The sequence below is a fragment of the Hibiscus syriacus genome, unplaced genomic scaffold (assembly GCF_006381635.1).
Source record: "Hibiscus syriacus cultivar Baekdansim isolate YM2019G1 unplaced genomic scaffold, ASM638163v2 tig00116959_pilon, whole genome shotgun sequence".
Lineage (NCBI taxonomy): Eukaryota > Viridiplantae > Streptophyta > Magnoliopsida > Malvales > Malvaceae > Hibiscus > Hibiscus syriacus.
In genome coordinates, this window is record NW_024063485.1 from 3,287,295 (window position 1) to 3,308,549 (window position 21,255).

At 32.9% G+C, this 21,255-nt stretch overlaps 1 non-coding gene and 1 pseudogene across 1 annotated transcript; one reads left to right on the plus strand and one right to left on the minus strand.

Moving 5' to 3' along the window:
• Nucleotides 1–372: 372 nt before the first annotated feature.
• On the minus strand, nt 373–446 carry TRNAI-AAU. Its single transcript has one exon. It is a non-coding gene; the product is annotated as a tRNA-Ile (tRNA).
• Nucleotides 447–606: 160 nt separating this feature from the next.
• Nucleotides 607–3,772, plus strand: LOC120189850 (annotated as a pseudogene).
• Nucleotides 3,773–21,255: the final 17,483 nt, after the last annotated feature.

A 21,255-nucleotide genomic window follows, 5' to 3' on the forward strand; every position in this document is an offset into this window, starting at 1 on the left:
TATAATAATTACATTTCTATCACAAGGAAACATCGATCAACGATTGTTATCTCATCGATTCTATTCAAATTAAAAAAAAATGAACCACCAATCGACGAAAATATTTTATTCCCTTCAGCAAACTTCAATAAATTAATTAACAAATCAAACATAAACATAAAATTTCACTATTTCATCAGTAAAAGGTTTTTTCAAAAAATATATAAATGATATAAATGAGACCGGCTTAAAAAAAAAACCATACGAAAATGGAAGTTCAATTGCATGCAGCAAATATCTGTGAACCCGCCTAAATGGACCTTTGAAATAAGGAAGCGACGCCGTATGAAAAATGGGTTGAAAGAAATATAAAGAAGCGATAAGGTAGTAAATTGGCCCATGCAGGTTTCGAACCTGCGACCTTCGCGTTATTAGCACGACGCTCTAACCAACTGAGCTAATAGGCCGTTGTTTGAGATGTAACGTTTTTATATTATATACTATGTTCATTAATTTGGCCCCTCAATTTTCCTTTTCCCTAGTTTTAGTCATCTGGAGCTTCTGGGAACTTGGTATAATGATATGGTGAATCAATTCAACAAAAGCCAGAGGTTAGTGGTTTCGTTGACTAGCTTTTTTGTGTGGGTATTCAATGAATGAAGCTATGCTTTTGTGTATTGCTAGGGATAGCACAGGGAGATTCTGGGCTGTTAATGCTTTAAGGGTTTAACTTCACCATGGACAAGGTTGAACCAGAAAGAAAAGACTATCTTCCACTCTTTGAAACGAGGCCAGCTAGGGGTCGCCAACAGTTTAAGTTGTTTTCAGCTTCAATCTTCATAGCCATCTGCTTCGTTTTGGTTTATAGAGTAACCTACTTTCCATCTGGTGAAGCAAAAGCTGAGAGATTGGCTTGGCTTGGATTGTTTCTAGCTGAACTATGGTTCAGCTTTTACTGGTCTCTCACTCTAATCCGCAGATGGAACCCTGTGTTTCGTTACACTTTCAAAGACAGGCTCTCCTCAAGGTCTCTCTTAACTTAAATCTTCTCTCTCGTTCTAACTCATCCAATTTAGGCTTGAAATTCAATACTTGCTAACAACAGGTACGATCAGGAAGCTTTGCCTGACATAGACATTTTTGTTTGCACGGCGGATCCTGGAATAGAGCCACCGATTATGGTGACAAACACCGTTTTATCGGTTATGGCTTATGATTATCCACCTCAGAAGCTAAGCATTTATCTATCGGATGATGGCTGCTCGAAGTTAACTTTCTATGCTTTGTTGGAGGCTGTGCGTTTTTCCAAGATATGGCTACCGTTTTGCAGGAAGTTTGAAATCGAACCACGATCCCCGGAGGCTTATTACAGGAAAACTGCTGAACATGTTGGTGATTCCTCCATGGACAAAGATTTGCTGTCCATCAAGGTAAACATCTCTGAAATCACTAGCTTTCTTCAGTTTTTGTTTTCTTAATTTATGTAATTGTGTTTGTTATATATTTATCTGGAAAACACATGTTGGTTAGTGTAACATATGTAGCATTTAAAAGCCAAGTATTTGCCATTATCTATATATGATAACATCCATGAGAGGTCTGCAAACTTCAAAGTAGCAAATTTCAAACATTGATAGTAACTTTTTTCAATTAATAGAAATCATATGAAGACCTGAAGATACGAATCGAAACCGTCACAAAGTTGGGCAGGATTCCGGATGACATACGAAAGGAGCACAAGGGATTTCGTGAATGGGACATAGTTTTAAGTCAACACGATCATCAAACCATTCTTCAGGTAATTGCTACATTTGTTGTTTGCCATTGAATCAGCACTTCCATGACTGAGATCCTACAAGTTTGCCTCATTTCCTTTGTATTTTTTTTCCTGTTACTTAGATCCTAATTGATGGAAGAGATGCTAATGCTATCGACATTGAAGGGAAAGTTTTGCCTACCCTTGTCTATTTGTCACGAGAAAAGAGACCAAAGTACCACCATAATTTCAAAGCTGGAGCCATGAATGCCCTGGTATGCTATATTTTACTCTGCTCAGGCAGTGTATTGTTACTAGATCAAAATTTGTATACCTCAACTGTCCTTCATGATTTATTGATATAGATAAGGGTTTCGTCAAGGATAAGCAATGCACCAGTTATCCTTAATGTAGATTGTGACATGTATTCGAATAATCCAGACGCTATCAGAGATGCTATGTGCTTTTTTATGGATGAGGAGAAGGGGCATGAAATTGCTTATGTTCAGTATCCACAGAGCTTTTATAACCTTTCTAACAATGATCTCTACAGCAGTTCCCTAAGAGTTATAGTCGAGGTGAGCATTAAATAACCAATACATCATTAAATTATCAATCGCAGAGCTGTAAAAGTTGAGGATACTTTAATATTACTTCCAATAATTGTTCTGTGATTGGCGACTATCAAGCTCGAGCTTCTAGGATTTGATGGAAATGGAGGTCCAAGCTATATAGGTACTGGATGCTTCCATAGACGAGAAAGTCTTTGCGGAAAGAAGTATAGCAAAGAATTTAAGGGAGAATGGAGGAGAGCGAACAAGAAGATCGAAGAAAGTGCAAGTTTCTTGGAAGATGCAGGCAAAGTCCTTGCAAGCTGCACATATGAACAGAATACAGATTGGGGAAATGAGGTCTTAATCTCTCTCTCTTTATGATATTATTCTTTACCGGCTTAAGGAAATTCATGAGTTGCCTAATTGCAGATGGGATTAAAATATGGCTGTCCGCTAGAAGACATAATCACAGGATTATCCATACAATGTAGGGGTTGGCGATCCGTGTACTTCAACCCCAAAACTTCAGATTGCAGTACCTAATACTTTCTCTCGAAAACACAAGAGATGGGCTGAAGGTGACTTTCAGATTTTTCTCTCGAAATATTGTCCCCTTATCTATGGACACAAAAAGATCCCTCTAAAACTTCAGCTTTCATACTGTCCTTATTTGTTGTGGGCTTTGAATTGCTTCGCTACACTATACTATGTTACTGTCCCATCCCTTTGTCTTTTTAAGGGTATCCTTGTGTTTCCAAAGGTAACTTTCTTGTCTATGAAGTTTTTAAGTTTAGTTTTCGTTTCCTATTATATACATGCAATGATCATTAATTTCATTTTGTTTTGAGAGTTGATCCATAGATGTCATGCCCTTGGGTCCTTTCATTTGCATATGCCATGATTGTCGGTTGCCTGCAAAGCCTGGGAGAGTTTATAAGTTGCGGAGGCACAATCCGAGGATGGCTAAACGATCAACGGATGTGGATGTTCAAAAGAACAACTTCCTACCTTTTCGCTTTCTCCGACACTATCACAAGGATGTTCGGATTTTCAGAGTCAACCTTTGTAATCACCGAAAAGGTGGTCGATGAGGAGATATCTAGGAGATATGAACAAGAAGTCATGGAGTTTGGCACTCCTTCAGTAATGTTCACAATACTAGCGACGCTCGCACAGCTCAATCTTTTCGCCCTCGTTCTAAGAATAAGGAAGGTAGTCGCCGATGATGTCGCAGTAAAGACTTTGGATCAATTCGGTTTACAAATAATTCTCTGCAGTGTTTTGGTGATCTTGAATCTGCCCATATACCAAGGGCTCTTCTTTCGGAAGGACAGTGGTAAAATGCCTTCCTCTGTAACGTACCAGGCAATTGCTTATGCTCTTTTGGCTTGCACAATAGCCATGAACTAAGTGTTATCATACTTGCTAAACAAGCTGTCCTTTTGTAGAGATCAATATTACGGAAAACTTAGCACCCGAGTCCCATTATGGTCAAAATTGAAATACTACACTTTGTGTAATGTTTATATGTAACCCCTCATACCGATGCGGGTAACCCGATCCAATCTGGAGTGTCACATTAGGGCCACCAGAGCGACCCACTGTAAAAATGACGGAAAATTTAAAACTTTTATTAAAACATGTAACTTATAAAATGATTTATCAGTATGTAGAAATATAACAGATTTTCAAATTCGTATATAAAACAATATAATTACATGCTCCCTAATCACATGTACCATTATCTGCAAGTAATGCCGGAAAAACTCCTTTATTGATGTCGATAGATGCATCGGTACGATTCTTTTAACCTGCAATGTTGAGTAATAGAGTGAGCTTCGGAAAGCTCAGTAATACAGAACTACCAGATGATGCTGAAGAACGTGCAGATACAGATAAACATAGTTTTCCTTATTGGTTCAGATATTTACAGATCTTTATGTTGAGCTGAGGTCTATTGATATCACATGTAGTAACAAATAGTATTCATCTCAGATGGAAATATTTCGGATGTCTAGGTTCAGGAGATCAGAATAAGTTTTCTAGTGTGTTCCATAAAATCAGTAAAAAGATACAGATCTTTAAAACATATATATATATATATATATATATATATATATATATACCCCCATCCGTTCACATCATAAATGTGTGGTTCCCCAGAACCATACACCCAACCGCACATGCCATTTAGACCCTGAGCACAAAGCCGAGGAGTCTGTAGATAATCTTCCTCCAACAATAAACCCCCAGATAAAACATTTCTCCGTCGATAAACGGAGATATCAGAAATCAAAACATAATTCAGATCAGATATCATAACAGAATCCAGGTTAGGAATCATATCAGATTTCAGATCAGATGTCAAAACAGAATTCAAATCAGAAATCAGATAAAATATTCATATAAGTAGGGAACACACTAGAGTTTCCAGATATTATTTAGAGATACAAGATAATCTTATCGGGCAGAGAAACACAAATCTTCAGTTTACCGATAGAATTTCGGAAATTAGAATCATTATTAAAAGAGTTTGTTAATTGACAAAATCATCAGTTATTCATAATATGTTTATCATGATCAACTTATTCGGACATTTATTGGAAGCTCTACGTAATCAGAAGGGTATTCAAAATCCTTTACATATGAGTTACTTATGTTTTCATACATGACCAGAGTGATTTGAGCTGATAAGAAATAACGAAGATTCAGGATCTTTATAATCTATGTCGATTGATCAGATTATCGAATAACTCTAGATGAATAGCTCCCAGAACTAATACTTGTCAACTTGTCAAATTCACTAACCTTTCAGGGTATTTACTCTTTAATACCAAATATTCTTATCCATATATCACTTTCTGAGTCATCACTGAACAGATCTTAAGGAGACAAACAAATATTCTAATGGTCTTTATTTCATTTCCATGTTCAGTTATATCAAAAAATGCCGTCTTACTTGATTTATGGTTCATAATCCATAGGGATGATACATCACGTAAGTTCATCCGAGTTTTCAGGCTTATTCCAATCTCTTACCTAATCCTCAGTCCTTGAGGTTACCTAGTTCATTTAGCAGTCGAGTCCATTCCAACTACTTCGGAATTTTCCAGAGTAATTTTGGACGTTTCTGAATTTCAGATACATATTGTACTTCCTTTCAGTTCAGTTCGGTCTTCGTGGTTGATATGTCGAACAAATATAAAATTCTTAGTACTGAATGTGATCTAGAGTTACTAAGCTAAATATTTCCAAAATTATCATCGATCCAAACTTGAGAAGACGAACACGCGTTCAAATAATATCTATGTCGTTCAGGTACTGACATATCATTAAGGTTGATCGGCTCACTTAAGTTGTTCCATAACTTTTAAGGGTAGTACAACACCCATATTTACTTGGATTCCTTAATTTAAAACATCTACTTAGTCTAGGCCATAAGGGTATTTTGGTAATTATGGTGTTCCGTTTTATTCCATTCATTTTAGAACTCGAAGATATCCAATCATTCCTGAGCTAGGTGATGTTCTTGAGTCATTTCCATTACCGGGGTATTTTGGTCATTTTATAGATCTACGGTATTTCAATCTTTTCCTTTCATCCGACCTTATTATTTAATTTAATCTTATCATTTACTTTAGTCCTTTCAAACAATTTTGACAAAAGAGCACCATTGATAAATCATTCTTCAGGTATTTACTTATAACTCGGATATTTTCGGGTCAAGTGTCTTCTTAGATTTTACAAACGGAATATCAGGAATTTTTCTGCACTAAGTCAGGATCTTAACAATCAAATCCGTATTTGATCGAGTTAAGTACGAATCCTCAAAGTACTTTCTCATTTAGGGTTAACTCGAACTATTTTACATCTTAAGGGCATTTTGTAATTTTTAAACCAAATAATTTTGGTATTAACTCTTAACGAAAATAATTATAATTTAGAGATCCTATGGTCAATTGCTTTCCCGAACATTCTCTTATCTTGAAATGATTCCTTAACATACTTCTAGTATCTTGCACAAACCCTCTTTGGGTTAAAAACCGGTTATCCAAAATTTCTAAGCAAAACTAGTATTTCCTATGCACATCAGTAGTTTTATCATATCAATATGTCTTTAAAAACCTCTTATCTCACTTCCATGGTTAAATATTGTCTTTTTACAATATAAGGGTATTTTCGTAATTTTACCCTACCGGAGTATTCTTATAATTTCTCATCCAAGTACATTTAACATTTAACCTTTAATGACATATATTATAAGCTACAAATCCATGATAATTCATTTATCACTAATCATAGAACTCATAATATAATTCTAACAATCCATCAATTTCTTATATTAATCATCTGAACCATAATCAGTTGCCAAATTTCTATTGTATTCGGATCGAGTGTAGAAATTCATTAACTACACAAATGATACCAACATTATCTTATTCATGAATTTACCAATATTCACATGTTTCATAAAGCATAAAGAGGTAGTAAAGTATTACATCGATTTTTGTGCCATACTGATCGACCATTAAATTCCATTTGAACGCCCTCGATCTTGAAATCATCTTCCAATATTTCCTCAGATCCATATCAACAAAAATTACATAAAAAACGGAGCTTAATTATGAAAAACGAATCGAATCAGATGTTAAATCAGTGAAAAATAGCTTACCGGGTTCGAATTTGGCGAAACGGACTTCGGATTTGGATTCAGGACGTCGAAGACATTAAATATGGCTTTTCGAAAATTTGAAATTTTTGGTCAAAATCAAAGTCAACGGGTTTGACTAGCAATTTCGAGGCATTCGATTCCGAATTTTGAAAAACGGACTGCGGAATTGGATTTGGAATGTCGAAAAACGTCAGGATAGGCATACTCGGTCAAAGTCAAAGGTCATTTAATGCCCGATCAAAGTCTGTCAAAGTTCTGATCAACTGTGGTTAACAGTAAACGGTCGATAGTCAACCATTTTACACAAATTAGCCCCATTCTGTAAATATTTACTAAACTAACACCCGAATTTTACACAAATAGCACCCAAAACATAAATTAATTACAAAATTATCACCCAGACGATGCACACTCTCGGGGGTGGCGCGTGAACAGTGCTACGGTGTCAAAAAATTCTCGAAAAAATTTCTAAAAATTATTTTAAGCGATTTGGAGGCACTTACCAAGCTCGGTTCACAATTTTGAACGGTGGAGAGCTCGATTCCGAAACGTCGGAAACTTTGTCCGCTTCACCTCCGCACGCGCCATCGCCGACGGAGACAAGGAGAACAACTGCAGACTTGGAACGACACAAGGAACACGATGGTGCGGGAGGTGTCGTAAACGGATGACCGGATCGTCGTGAATCGACGAAAAATCAACTAAAATCGAGTTATTACCGATGATACTTTCGAATGAAATCAACAACGAACATCGACGATTCATGATGAAAGGTTTGAGGGTTTTGTTCCTCGATCGACAACGAACACGATGATAGTTTTGGTTCGTCGATTGGAGGTCAGACGGTAAGTAGATCGGAGCTGAAAAAAGGGTTGCTAGAGAGGAAAATCTGAGAAATTTCTACAGAAAAACATACAGGATGTGGGGTTATAATTCATCTCATAAAGAAAATGGGTAAACCATGAGTTTAGTCACTGAACTTCCTATACTTCTTAAAATGATCTGCAAACTTTACGATTTTGCAATTTAATCCTTAATGTTCTTCCAAAATACCAAATTTAATTCACCACTTTAAAATTCCTAAAATTTAACCCCTAAATTGGGGTGTTACATTATATGTTTTTAATTTTGGATGTTTCTTTTTATCAGATCATGTTTTACTTTTTCATCACTGTTGTTCGATGGAATTCAAAAACAGGCTCTCTTTCGGGTCTGATTCTTTTATGCAGAGATCTGATTCCTCATAAAACAGACATCTTGAAGAAGCTTTGCCAGGAGTAGACATTTTTGTTCGCATTGCAGACACCGACAATGGTGATCGACGCGGCATTATCAGATTTGGCTTATGACGACCCGTCTGAGAAGCCAAGTGTCTGTCTGTCCGGTGAAGGCTGCTCCGATTTAATGTTCAATGCTCTGTTAGAAGCTGCACGTTTTTATCAGATATGGTTACCATTTTGCAGGAAGCCAAAAGTAGAATGAATGGAGGTCGCCTGAAGTTTATTTCGAGAACACTGCTGAACCGGCTGATGATTCTGCCATGGCCGAAGAGTGCTTGCTCATCAAGCTTGAAAATGCGTCTCTCGATCACATGCATGCATGACTATGAGTGCAACCTTTTTTATATCCAAATCACATGTTATCCTTTTAAAAGTTGTGTTTGCCAAGCTATACGAAGATGGCTTTCAATGGAGCGTTTGGTTTACGGAATGTAAGATTATCATTAAAAGTAAGTTTACTGAAATATTACATTACTTGGAATATTGTATTATTTTGTTTGGTTTCTTTGATAGGAATATAAGATTATAATTTTTGGATGAAAGAATGTAAGATAAGAAAAATATATGTTTTTATCAAATTGTCCTTGAAATAATTTTCTTTTTAACAAATGAAAGTTAATAAAAAATAAACTTTTTCTTATTTATAATTTATATATTTTTAATAAAAATTATATACAAATAATTTAATATATATTTTTGTTATATTTTATTTTTAATAAAAATATTTATATATTTATAATAAAATTTCTACATAAATAACTGAATATTACATAACTTACTGTTGGGTGTGAATCTCACTATGTGGAGAACTATCATCTTTAAAAAGGGGTTACAACATAAAAAAGGAGTTGTAACCTATAATGTGGTGCAAACTAAAATGAGATACAGCCATAAAATGAGTTGCAACCTAAAATGACAATCATAAAATATGTTACTTGATTGTGGTTTTAAATTATTTCTTTTATTTTAATGATATTTATGTATAATTTGCGTGAATTGTTAAATACCTAAGACATGCAAAGAAATGAGATTTCGTATAATGTAAGCGAAAAAAACACTGTTAGCAATATTTTTTATCCCTTAGTGAGAATGCTTCTAAACCAAACGCGAGTATATGATTAGGGAAAATATTATTTCTCTTGATAATAATTTTTTCCTTGATTCAAATACTCCTAAAGGTTATTTTTGTAAGAGGAAGGGTAGAGCTGCCTCTCTGATCAGCTACCATGTCTACTTTGCTCTGACAGGAATGCACGTCGAGAAGCTCAAGAGCAAAAATCATACTCGAGGAAGTTGACAAGGAACCATGAGTTGTAGGTTTTCCGTAGAATTATAATTAAAAAATAAATATAAATTAAAAAGTTGCCCACAATCACATGGTCCTACAATGTTTAAAAAGTTGCCCACAATCACATGGTCCTACAATGTTATTATCTGGGAAATTAAATTAAAATCATGACTAGAAAAATATAATAAATAAATATAAAAGATCCAGCACCAACAGGTGTGCAGGGTGATTGAGCATTTATTATCAAATGGTTGAAAGTATTTAAAACATATAGTATTTTATTCACCTTAATTTAATAAAAAAATAAAAATAGAATACGTTTTATGTCGATTGTCCTTTAAATGTATTTAATTTTTAAAAATATAATCTATTAAGTAATAAATATATTAAATAATAACTTATTATTATTATTATTATTATTATTATTATTATTGTATTAGGATATTACATAGGTATAAGGGTAAACTAAACAAATGGTCCGTCAAATATGGGGTGTATTTTATTGAGTCTTCTAATTATTTAAAGTTATAAAATGATCATCTAACTTTCTATATATTTTAAACACGTCATTTTTCTGTTAAAAATTGATGATAATCTGAGTTGGACATTAATCTGTTGACTGAGATAGGATAATCGTTTGAGATTTTTGAGACAAGATTTTATCAAACTTAAATTTAAAAATTTAAATTTAAAACAAATTTAAACATGAAAAAAAATCGAAAAAGATCTGAATATGAAAAAACTTGAAAAGGTTCAAATAGAAAAAAATCAAATTAGATATGAAATTGATCAGAATTTGAATCCGAATCTAAATTAAATTTAAAACTAAAATTATGATTAAACATTTTTATATAAAAAATGTTTAATCTTTTCATTCCAATATAACTTTAATAAATTAATTATGTATGAAAAAAATAGTAAATTTAGGAATTATGACTACCGTTATCAAACATACACATAATATTTCACTCTTGCATCACTAAAATATTTTCCAAATATATCCAATTGCGTTGAGGATGGCCATGGGTCTGGTAGGATTTTCGTTCTACCCGACTTGACCTAAACCCTCTATCCAATTCGAACCCAACCAAAAAAATATAGACCTTCCATCTGTCCCGAAAAATATATATCTTCCACTCCATTTGAACTCAACATGATTTTTTGAGATAAAATTGAACTCGACTTGACCTAAAATAATAAATTTATTAAAAATATTATTTATTCAATAAAAATATGAATTTAATTGAAAAAATAATATATAGATGGATACTATTATAATTATTCTTAAATATACAAGGTAAAATTATATTTTTTAGAGTCGAGTATTTTTCACTCTAAATCTGAACCTGACATAAATATAACTTTAAAAAAAACTCGACTCAACTCTAATTTTTTTTTTAAAAAATCCAACATAATCAAATCTGATCCCATATTCATCCCTAATTGTGTGCAGCAGCTATGTGAACCTGCCTTAAATGGACCTTTGAAATAATGAAGCGACGCCGTTGTTTCGTTTTCGCAATATGTAAATTATATATTATTCTCTTTTATTTGGTCCCTCGATTTTTTTATATGAAAGTTAGGTCCATTTTCATTTAATTAATGTAATATTTTCTTTATAAATACTGCATATTGAGATTATGAATATAAAGAATAAAAAACTGATATGTAAGAAGGTTTAGTGATTTTTAATAAAAATATATTTTAACCACTAGTTTAAAAAAAATATAATTGTAAATTATTTTTAAAAAAAAATTAAAATCTTTAATATAGACATATTTGCAATTAAATATTATAAAGTTGATATTTGTAAAATTTATAATTTATAAATTTTTACAATTATTATTATAAAATATACTATTGTCTTCCGTTATTAATTGTTTATTTTTATATGTATATATTATATATCATTTATCAATATTGTTTTCTATAATATCTTTTTCGTGTTACCTTTTCCCTATGTTATTATTTGATTATAAATTGATTGAAAACATTTAAAAACATACAATTTCACGGATAAACCTATTACATATCATATTATAATACATAAAGTATAAATATACTTTTATATTATAAAATTATGGTAACCTATAATTTCTTCTCACATTAATGGTTTATAACTATTTATCAATAATCATTTATTATATTATTTATCACATGATAATATTTTATAATATTTATTTAGCTATAAAACTTATCATGTTTTATAGTAAGTAAATCACACAGATAATAATTTATTATTCAAAAACTTTAAATTTAATCACTCCACTATTAATATTATCTATTTATACTCTAATATTAAAAAAATGAAAATTTTTGGTTATCCAACTAGTAAAGGCTAACAATTAATGATAGGTTAGTGATAAACGTAAATTTTTATGTTAAGGAGTGAAGTTATAAAATTATATGAAAAATATATTATTCATAGAAAATACAAAGAAAAAAATCTAAAATATAAGAGAATTTGAAAATTTTAAGAATGGCTACTATCCCCACCCTCCCCTCTCGGTCCATCCTTAGTAGTACTGTCATGACACATGCTAGATGATATTAGGGGTGAGGGTTTGATCGAATTGAGTCAAGTCTAGTAAAAAAATTCGAGTTATTCAAGTTGACGAGTCATATTTTATAACTTAAACTTTATTTGAAAATTTTCAAGTCGAGTTGAGTCGAGTTGTTTGAGTTTCTGTTTAGATTTACTTATAAATATTTATAATATTGTGATCAGAGACGGACGTAAGATTTCATGTTAGAGGAAGCGAACTTATAAAATTATAAGTAAGAAAGAACTTATAAAATTTTAGGAGGAAACATATTTTCAATAGAAAAATATAAAGAAAATAACTAAAATATATAGAAATTTGAAATTTTTGTGTGGGTGACCACCCGCTCTAGGTCTATCCCTGATTGTAGTACCATTTGATTCCAGTTTAAATGGTTTTCTATAACAATATACAATACGTATATATTTCATCATATGTGATAGACATTTATAATACAGAGTCGAGAGATTTCACTCAAACTTGAAAATCGATCCATTAATTACTAAAATCTTTAAGTTATTCAAGTTCTATTTTATAATTCAACACGGATATGAAATTTTTCAATTCGAGTTGAGTTTATGAATTACGACTTTAAGTCCATCAAATTAATTTTGTTTTGCCAATCTTGTAAAATAATAATTTGTTTACCAAACATTTTACGTTACTCAAAATTTTTCTTATGAATATTTGATCTCTATAATACTCCGTACTAAATTATTTTATTAATTTTAATAGATATTAAAATATGTTCAGGTAATACTTAAACAAATATTTAAGTATTGTAAAATTTAAGAATTAAACGTCCAAGAATTTATTTTATGAAATTAAAACATAAAAGTACATCTTATTAGTAAACCCTGACCATTGTTTTCCTTCTTTTTTTTTTTTTTAGAGTTTGTGTCGTTTTTTATAGGTTAAATCAATTTTTCCTTTCATTTTATTTAGTAGATGATGACATCGATTTTGATGTTAGTTGTTGATGAATGTTTATACTACTGATTTAGTTATGTTTTGCTTATTTTGTGCAGAAACTTATTTTTTCAAAACCAGTAGTAAAAGGGCAGGTTCTATATTTTTTATTTATGAAATCGTGGTTGGAGTCATGAGCACGACAGTCTCCGATGTGGCAGATTTGGATCATCCAGTCAGTAATAGCTTTTAGAAAGCAGTCCAGGGCAGCACCTTTTAGTAGATTGACGAGCATAAATATTTTAGGAATTTAAGTTTGAATTTAAAATACTTTGGGATTTACCTTTTGGGTTATTTTAGGATATTTTTATTTTTGAATATTTGTTTTATCTTTAGGATTTTCAAGACTATAAATGCCCATTTGGGTAAACTTGAAGATTTAATTTTTTTTCTTTTGATTTATAAAATTCTCGGGTTTCATTTATTTTAAATTTTATTTTTACTTTAAGTTTTTATTTTCTTTTCAAAAAATGCTATGTATGATTTTAGTCGTGCTGAGCTAAATTTTCATTTAGCCAAAGACTTAGCGATGACTCAATAGAGAATTGAAAAGCAGTTAACATCTTCGAATAACATTCTTGAATTTTTGAAAAACTGGATAGACAATCGACATTTCTTTTAAAAGTCTTGAGACTTTCATTTCAAAAAGTCGGCGTTGGTTTGAATGTTGTTTTGATTTACTATTGGAAGGAAGTATCGGTTGGTCATAATTCGACTTCCTATAAACAAACTTAGTGGCGGTCGTCTAAGGTGAATTGAGATCGGGTTTGATTCTCATTGAGACACCATAACTCGAATCTGGATTTTCCAACGCTTAAAGTTGTATTGGAGCTAACGGCAATAGCCGTGGCTAGTCCAACAATGACTGAATTTCGAAGATAGACTTGGGAATATCAATTTACTACATAGAAAAGTAAGTTGTAAGGGTTGAACCTTGTAGACTGTAACCAACATGTATCTTGAAGTAAAATCTATTTTGATGATTAATTGGAATTGAGGCAAACTGAAGCTTGAGACTATTTTCATCTTATTGATTTCTTTACAAAAATTTACTTTTGTTTTATTTTCATCATTTTCATTTTTCCACTTTTCTTTTTATTTCAAAACCCCTTTTTTATTTTAATTATTGAATCAATATCAAAACAATTCAGCATCGGAAACTCCTAAGTTCCTATGGATCGACACTATTTCTCTATATTTTTTCATTATTTACTTTTAAAAATAAAAATATTTTAGTTGACAGTTCCGACGCTTGTCAAATTGGCATCGTTGTCGGGGACTTCGGTAAAGTTGCTAAGCTTATTGTTATTTTGATTTATGAACAAGTCTCTTCCAGAAAATTTAACAGAATAAGAAGCCAAGATCGAAGCACTTGCCCAGAGATTACGTGGAGAAACACTTCGGCAAGGGAGAAAACAATAGAGACAACTGAAACCCAATCCAAAAATAAGAGATATTTTATATACTGAAGCACCATTCACGTACGATGGTTGATCCAATAATCCGAGAGTTAACTACGACACCCAACGAACAACAGCCAGTCTATATTACATTTATAATGACAAAACACCATTTAAGTTAAAGGCGAGGCTAATTCATCTTCTACTGACATTCTATGGCTTACAAAACGAAAACCCACACAAGCATCTTAAGGAGTTTCACATGATTTGCTTAAGCACGAAACCACAAGGAGTATCCGAGGGTCAAATTAAACTCCATGCTTTCTCTTTTTCCTTAACCGATTTGGCTAAGGATTGATTATTTTACTTACCACCAAGTTCAATGATACATGGGTTGTTATGTCTTGATTGTTTCTTGACAAGTTATTCGCTGTGGATAAGGGAAGTGAACTAAGGAGAATCATCTTAGGGATTCAACAGAAGGATGAAATGTCATTATATGACTATTGGGAACGCTTCAAGAAATTATGTGCCAGTTGTCCACAACATAGGTTAACAGTAGACCCTTCTATAGTACTTTTATGAATGATTGCTTCATATGGAGATAAATATGATCAACGCAACAAGTGGAGGAGCTGTTGTGAACATGACTCCCACCCCGGCCAGAAATTTAATTTCAACTATGATCGCCAACACTCAACAATTTTGTCCATCCAGTGAACCCACTCGATGAGTTTACGAGATAAGTACTCTATCCATAAAGGACAAAATTGATAAATTAACTAGCGTTGTTCAATCTCTCATTGGAGGCAAAACAGGTACAACAAGATTATATGGAATTTGTATAAGGTCGAATCATCCTACATATTGATGTTCGATGTTTCAAGAAGATACTACATCCTATATAGATGTTATAGGAAACTTTTCGGGACCTCTCTATAGACGATATGATCCTAATACAAATATCTATAATTCAGGGTGAATGGATCATTCGAATTTCAACTATGGATCAAATCCTAGACCAAATCAAGCTTATCAACCGAGGCCACCTACACCTCAACAACATCAACTGTAAAAATCTTCCTTGGAGTCGATTGTTGAAAGTTTGGTGTTATCCGATAATAAGTTTCAGAACAAGACTGAAACTCATTTACAAAAACTGAACAAATAGATGAGTCAATTGGCTCAGATTGTGGGACATTTAGAGTCTCATGGAAAATTGTCATCACAAACCAAGCCAAATCCGAGGCAAAACTCCAGTTCCATTACCCTTCAAAGTAGCACTGTCATCGAAATTGATATCCCAAAAAAAGGTAGTGCAAAGTCCCAAAAGAAGAAGAAAGAATCGAAAACTCATACATAACCTTCATCACCTTATGTTGTTCCACCTTCCTTTCCAGTAAGGTTGATCAAGCAAGCCAAAAAAAGGAAACACTTGACGATTTTTGAAAGGTAGAGATAAACATAACCCTCATCGATGTGATCAAAAAGGTTCTGAGGTATGCCAGGTCTTTTAAGGATATCTGTATGAATAAAAGAAAGCTTACCGGGAATCCACATAAGTACAAGGATCAAGGTGTAATGATCTAGCTCGCTGATAGGTCACTGGTATATCCCGAATGAGTTCTTGAGAATGTGTTCGTAAAGGTAAATGGTTTGATACTTCAGGTAGATTTTTACGTCATTGACATGGAAGATGATCATTTCAATAACTCCTCCAAAATTCTAGTCGAAATACCATTTCTAAGCACAACTAAAACTAAAATCAACGTTAGAAGCAAAATTCTTACTATGAAATTTGATGGTGAACTAGTAAAATTTGATGTTTATAAAGTGAGAAAGTATCCAAATTATATGGAAAATATTAGCTTTGTTGATATTTATCAATCTTTTGTCAATGAATTTATGAAAACTAACTTATCTAATGATTTGTGCATGAATTAGAGGATGAAGATTTCAAAATAAGGGAGTTGAAAAATATTTTTCTATATATTCATAATTGTAACCAACTCCTTCAAAAATTCAAATGTTTCCTTTAATTTTGTAGGCACCGAAAATCGAGTTAAAACAGTTACTAGAACATCTAAAGTATGTGTTTTGGGGAGATAATGTTACCTTACCGATTATAATTTCTAACAAGCTTTCCGAGAGGAAGAAGAGTTGGTAAAGGGCTTAAGAACTTACAACAAAGAAATCAAATTGACCATAGCAGACATCAAAGGACTTTATCCCTTGAAGTGCATGTATAAGATCAAAGTTGAGGAAAACGTTGAACCTTCTAGAGAATGACATAAGATCTTATATACTCCAATCATGGAGGTAGAGAAAAAGGAAGTTTAGAAACTCCGAGATGCCAACATAATCTACTTGACATCCGATAGCAGTTGGATAAGTCCACTCCATATGGTCCTTAAAAAATTGGAGTTACGATTGTTGAAAATTCTGAAGGTGAACTAATCTCTACCCGAGTTTAAAATGGATGGAGAGTTTGTATAGACTTCAGGAAGTTGAAATCTTTGACTCAAAAAGATAGCTTTCCATTTCTTTTTATTGATCAGATGATTGAGTGATTAACTGGAAGATTCCATTATTATTGTGTTGATGGTTTTCCAGTTTCTTTTAGATCCTAGTAGTGCCCGAAGATCAAGAAAAAATTCAGCTTCACCTGTCCCTTAGAGACCTTCTTTTATTATCGAATGCCCTTAGGCCTTTGTAATGCACTGGCCATGTTCCAGAGATGCATGATTATTATTTTTTCTGATTACATCTAGAAGGAAATTGAAGTATTCATAGGCGACTTCAAAGTTTACAATAACTCCTTTGGTGAGTGCTTTTAGAATTCAACTAAAATATTGAAGCAATGCCTTGGGTTTAATCTTGTTCTTAGTTACAAAAAATGTCAGTTCATGGTTGATAAGGGTTTGATTTTGGGCCATGTCGTTTCTTCTGAAGGAATAGCGATCGATAAGGCCAAAACTGATATAATCGTTCAATCTCATACCCACAAATATGAGAAAAATTCATTCTTTTTTGGTCATGCAGGTTTTTACCGCAAGTTCATAAAAGATTTTTCCAATGTGACGTATCCGCTTTGTATTTTGTTACAAAAGGACAGAGCCTTTGATTTTAACCAATAATGTAGAGACTCATTTGATATTCTAAAGGAAAAGCTTTTTTGGCACCAATCGTTCAACTACCTAATTGGGATTATCCTTTTAAAATTATATGCGATGCGAGCGATTCGAGTGTGTGGGAGTTGTACTTAGGTAAACAATCGACAAAGAGCCCCATGTGATAGCCTATACGTCCAAAACATTGGATGTGGCTCAACAAAATTATTCGACTGCTAAAAAAGATCTCTTTGCTATCATTTTCACTTTAGAAAAATTTTGTTCACATCTTTTTGGCATTAAAATAATTATTTTTTGTAACACCCTGAAAATTGAGTTTGTAGTTTTGGGTTTTTTCGTTGGGCTTAGATTGTTTAAATAAGTTCAATTTAATCAATTGAGTAAAGAATAAAGAGAATTGGGCTTGTAGGAAAGACCACAAAGTGATAAAAATGACATTTTTAATTTGGGTTTAAAAGAGGAAGGACCAAGGGAGCAATTTTACCATTTTTTGAAAATAAGGCTGATTTCCATTTAAGATTGATGATGTAATCGGGGGAAAAGGCTAAAAACTCTGTCATTTTCTTCCCATCCCTTGTCTTCTTCTTCCTCTCATATTTCTCCATTTTATTCCTTTCTTGAGCTTCAAAACTTTATAGTTCTACACATCTAGCTCGGATTTAAAAAGGTAAGAAAGGTATTCCACACCTTTAAAGCTTCATTTTAAACCCAAAATCACGGGGTTTGGCTATGGTGCCAAATATGGGTTTTATAGTGGTTTTTGTTTGAGATTGTCTCTAGATTGTTCCTAAGTGTTTAGAAACTTGTTTCTAAGCACTTAAAGCTTTAAAAATGAGATTTTAATCCTTTGTTTTTTGGTTAGTGAAAGAGCTTGGTGAGTGTTCAAAAGATAAGAACAAGGATAAGTTGGTGCTTGGGTGATTCTTGGAGCCTTCTTTCATCAACTAGAACTAAGGTAACACATAACTAACTTCCCTCTACTATTTGTAGGTCACGAAACTATGTTTTGTTGTCTTGTTCATTGGGTGCAAAGTGGGTTTTAATGGTAGCATGCTTAATTGATGCTTTGTTGTGTTAAAATGACTCTTTATGATGCTAGTACACTCCATAAAACTTAACAAACAATTGGTAGCCTTTAAGGAGCTTGTGAGAGACCTTAGAAAGTCATTTTCGTGCCTAAACAAGGCACTTTCGAGTAGGGGTATCAGTACTTGAAGAACAGTACCGATAATGTCCTTTTATATGGGCTAAAAATGAGGGAATTATGAAGTAAGTATCGATACTCATTTAAAGGGAGTCGATACTCATTTAATGGGAGTCGATACTCAGGGTCTGGTATTGATACTCAGAGGGTAGTATCAATATTGGTAACAATTTAAGGATTACAATATACAATTTTGGTACCAATACTCATGGGGGTATCGATACCATGGGGGTGAGTATCAACACTTTCCATCGAGGTATCGATACTGCGAATTAAATTGAAACATCAAAGCTAAATTTGGTATCGATACTAAGGTCAATATTGATACTCTAATGCTAATATCGATACTGACAGACTGAGTATTGGTATTAACGTTCTGTTTTGGGCAGAAAATTCGGTTAACTTAGTAAGTGTAAAAAGGAGGATTATAAGAGCTTAAGGGTTCTAAATAAGACTACAAGTGAGAATAATATTTGAAAACTTTATGAACAACAACACTAAATTATGTGGTATAAAACTAGCCTTTGTTTGATGCTGGGGAAACAATGAAGACACTCAAGCTACTTGAGAGTATGAATGTACTATTCAAATATGTGAGTAGAGATATATGTATTCTCTTCCCCATTGTTTTAACATTTTTATCATTGTGAATGCACTTTAGTACCAGTGCTGAGGCACTTTAGCATGGTTATCAAAAACGGATCGGACCGGCCGGTTCAACCGGTTGAACCGTGAACCGATGGCCTGTCCGGTCCGGTTACCTCACAAAACTGGTCTGACAATGAACCGACTAAAAATCGGTAGAACCGGCCGAAAACCGGTAAACCCGGGATGAACCGGCTAAAAATCGAAAAACCGGTTTGAACCGCTGGTTCACTTTTTTTTTAAAAAAATTAAACCAAACGATGTCGTTTGGTCAACGAGCCAAGTCAAATTTGAGTATTGTCGAGCTCGACTCGAACTCAAAAACTTTAAAAGTAAGCTCAACTCGACTAAAAAACTCACGAGCTAAAAATTATCAAGTTCAACTCGAACTCGAAATATAATATTAAAACTTGAACTCGAAAAGGCTCGAACTCAAAAAAAAATTTAGAAGTTCAATTGAAGCCTAAAATTTGAGCTCAATTGAAGCGAAAGAATAGTTCACTCTGTGCTCACCAAAAGGCTCCATGATTTTGAATGTCAAATTACCTCTATTATTTATAGAAGTAAGTTGGGATGCTCTTCTATGTTTCTTAGCCATGTGAGATTGTTTTGTTCTCATATTTTACTCTTTAAACTTTTGGGATGCTCTTCTATGTTTCTTAGCCATGTGAGATTGTTTTTTTAAATTAAACCAAATGACATCATTGTTATGATTTTTTAAGCCCCAATTTTATTTTTTTATTATAGTTATATAATTATATTTATTATTTAATATGTTTTACCTTAAATATTATGTTGTAGTTGAATCATTTTGTTTCACTTGATTTTATGGTTTTTAATTTATATATGTTATGACTTGTGATATTTTTATACCTTTTAATATTGTAAACTTAAAAAAAGTGTTACATATATATTAATATTGCTTTAAAATTATGTAAATTAAAAAAATATTTTATATAAAATCCGGTTCAACCGCGGTTGAACCAGTGAACCAGTACCTCACGGTTCAATGTCTGGTTCGGTTTTAAAAACATTGCACTTTAGTATTAGTGCTAAGGCACTTTCGTGATTTAATGGAAACCCTTATTATAATTCTCATTATGCTTGTTACATATCCGTATGCTTTGATATATGCTTAATGCATTTCGTTGCATCATTACTTAACTTGCTAAACATTTGTAGTTCTTGGATACATGTAGTATAGTGAAGTCATTTATATGGCACTGAGCTCGTAGCTCAGCATTCGAAATTGTTTCCGTTCACAAGTTAGTAGGTACCGAACCTCGGGAGCTTATCGCAAGTCAATTAGATTCCATATTTCAGCAGCATAGAGTATGTCTTGATTATTGTCGTGGGCATGCATTTGCATAGACCCTTTTTTTCGAGTCATAACTATTGGATTTTTGTATTTTGATATTTATTTTTGGGAGCTCCCCAGTTTGTAAACTCAATTAATATTACTTCATTTTGTTTTAAATGTGATGGATTTTGTTTTGAAAAATGAAAAGTTTAAAAAAAAATTTAGGTTTGCCACTTCGGTGGTAATGCCCAACCCACCAGGTTTCGTTTTAATCGGATTTGGGTGTTACATTTTTTCTGATCATGTAGCCTTGAAATACTTGCTGAGCAAGAAGGAGGCAAAACTGTGCTTAATCTGATGGATTTTACTCTTACAAGAGTTTAATCTTGAAATCACGACAGAAGGGATGTGAAAACTTAATGGCTGGTCATTTAAGCCGATTACCCATCTCAACAGTTGATGTATCAATTCAAGAAGAGTTCCTAGAGGAAATTTATATATGGACATGGAGTCCTTCCATGGTAGTGATTATGG